This window comes from Arachis duranensis, chromosome 6 (assembly GCF_000817695.3).
Source record: "Arachis duranensis cultivar V14167 chromosome 6, aradu.V14167.gnm2.J7QH, whole genome shotgun sequence".
Taxonomy (NCBI): domain Eukaryota; kingdom Viridiplantae; phylum Streptophyta; class Magnoliopsida; order Fabales; family Fabaceae; genus Arachis; species Arachis duranensis.
The window spans coordinates 67,834,264-67,836,746 of record NC_029777.3 but is presented as its reverse complement, the minus strand read 5'-3'; positions in this window follow the sequence as shown (position 1 = coordinate 67,836,746).

Sequence of the window (2,483 nt, the reverse complement as noted above, 5' to 3'; positions counted from 1 at the left end):
GAAGAAAATCCAAAAGGAGAGTGCAAAGCCATCAACATGGCCAAATTAGGAGAGGAGGAAGAGGCAATGAACGCCATTGAGGAAGACCTCAATGGACGTCCACTGGCCTCCAATGAGTTCTCCAATGAGGAACTTTGGGAATCTGAGGCTCAAAATGAGACCATAGAGATTCCATTGGATTTACTTCTGCCATTCATGAGGGTCTAATGGGTATTCTTCCTCTGAAGAGGATGAGTATGTCACTGAAGAGCAAGTTGCTAAATACCTTGGAGCAATCATGAAGCTAAATGACAAGTTATTCGGTAATGAGACTTGGGAGGATGAACCCCCTTTGCTCACCAAAGAACTGGATGACTTGTCTAGGCAGAAATTACCTCAAAAGAGACAAGATCCTGGGAAGTTTTCAATACCTTGTGCCATAGGCACAATGACCTTCAAGAAGGCCTTGTGTGACCTAGGGTCAAGTGTAAACCTCATGCCTCTCTCTGTAATGGAGAAGCTAGGGATCTTTGAGGTGCAAGCTTCAAAAATCTCACTAGAGATGGCAGACAACTCAAGAAAATAAGCTTATGGACTTGTAGAGGGTGTTCTGGTAAAAGTTGAAGATCATTACATCCCTGCTGATTTCATAGTCCTAGAGACTGGGAAGTGCATGGATGAATCCATCATCCTTGGCAGACCCTTCCTAGCCACAGCAAAGGCTGTGATTGATGTTGACAGAGGTGAACTAATCATTCAAGTGAATGAAGAATCCCTTATGTTTAAGGCTCAAGGATATCCCTCTGTCACCATGGAGAGGAAGCATGAAGAGCTTCTCTCAAAACAGAGTCAAACAGAGCCCCCACAGTCAAACTCTAAGTTTGGTGTTGGGAGGCCACAACCAACTTCTAAGTTTGGTGTTGAACCCCCACATTCAAACTCTAAGTTTGGTGTTGGGAGGTTCTAACATTGCTCTGAGCATCCGTGAGGCTCCATGGGAGCCCACTATCAAGCTACTGACATTAAAGAAGCGCTTGTTGGGAGGCAACCCAATGTTATATTTTATCTATTTTCCTTTGTTATTTTATGTTTTCTGTAGGTTGATGATCATGAGAAGTCACAAAATCAATCAAAAAAGCAAAAACAGAATGAAAAAATAGAATGAAAAACAACACACCTTGGAGGAAGATCTTGCTGGCGTTTAAACGCCAGTAAGGCTAGCAGATGGGCGTTTAACGCCCAGTCTGGCACCATTCTGGGCGTTTAACGCCAGAAAGGGGCACCAGACTGGCGTTAAACGCCAGTAAAGGGCAAGAAGTTGGCGTTAAACGCCAAAAATGGGCACCAGCCCGGCATTTAACGCCAGAATTGGCACAGGGAGAAATTTTGCTCGCCACTTGGTGCAGGGATGACTTTTCCTTGACACCTCAGGATCTGTGGACCCCACAGGATCCCCACCTACCCCACCACTCTCTCTCTTCTTCACCCATTCACCAATCACCTCAACACCTCTTCCCCAAAAAAACCCTTCACCTATCAAATCCCATCTCTCTTTTCACCACTCACATCCATCCTTCATAAAACCCCACCTACCTCACCATTCAAATTCAAAACACTTTCCCTCCGAAACCCACCCATACATAATCGAACCCTACCCCTCTCTCCACTCCTATATAAACCCATCTTCACTCCTTCATTTTCACACAACCTAAACACTCCTTCTCCCCCTTTGGCCGAACTACAAAGCCATCTCCATCTCCTTCATTTCTTCTTCTTCTACTATCTTCTTTCTTCTTTTGCTCGAGGACGAGCAAACCTTTTAAGTTTGGTGTGGTAAAAGCATTGTTTTTTGTTTTTCCATAACCATTTATAGCATCCAAGGCCGGAGAAACCTCTAGAAAGAGGAAAGGGAAGGCAAAAGCTTCCACCTCCGAGTCATGGGAGATGGAGAGATTCATCTCAAGGGTGCATTAAGACCACTTCTATGAAGTTGTGGCCTTAAAGAAGGTGATCCTCGAGGTCCCTTTCAAACTCAAAAAGAGTGAATATCCGGAGATCCGACATGAGATCCGAAGAAGAGGTTGGGAAGTTCTTACCAACCCCATTCAACAAGTCAGAATCTTAATGGTTCAAGAATTCTATGCCAATGCATGGATCACCAAGAACCCTGATTAAAGTGTGAACCCGGACCCAAAGAATTGGCTTACTATGGTTCGGGGGAAATACTTGGATTTTAGTCCGGAAAATGTAAGGTTAGCATTCAACTTGCCCATGATGCAAGGAGATGAACACCCTTACACTAGAAGGGTCAACTTTGATCAAAGGTTGGACCAAGTCCTCACAGTCATATGTGAAGAGGGCGCCCAATGGAAGAGTGATTCAAGAGGAAAGCCGGTTCAACTGAGAAGGCATGACCTCAAACCCGTGGCTAGAGGATGGTTGGAGTTTATCCAACGCTCAATCATTCCCACTAGCAACCGGTCCGAAGTTACTATAGACCGGGC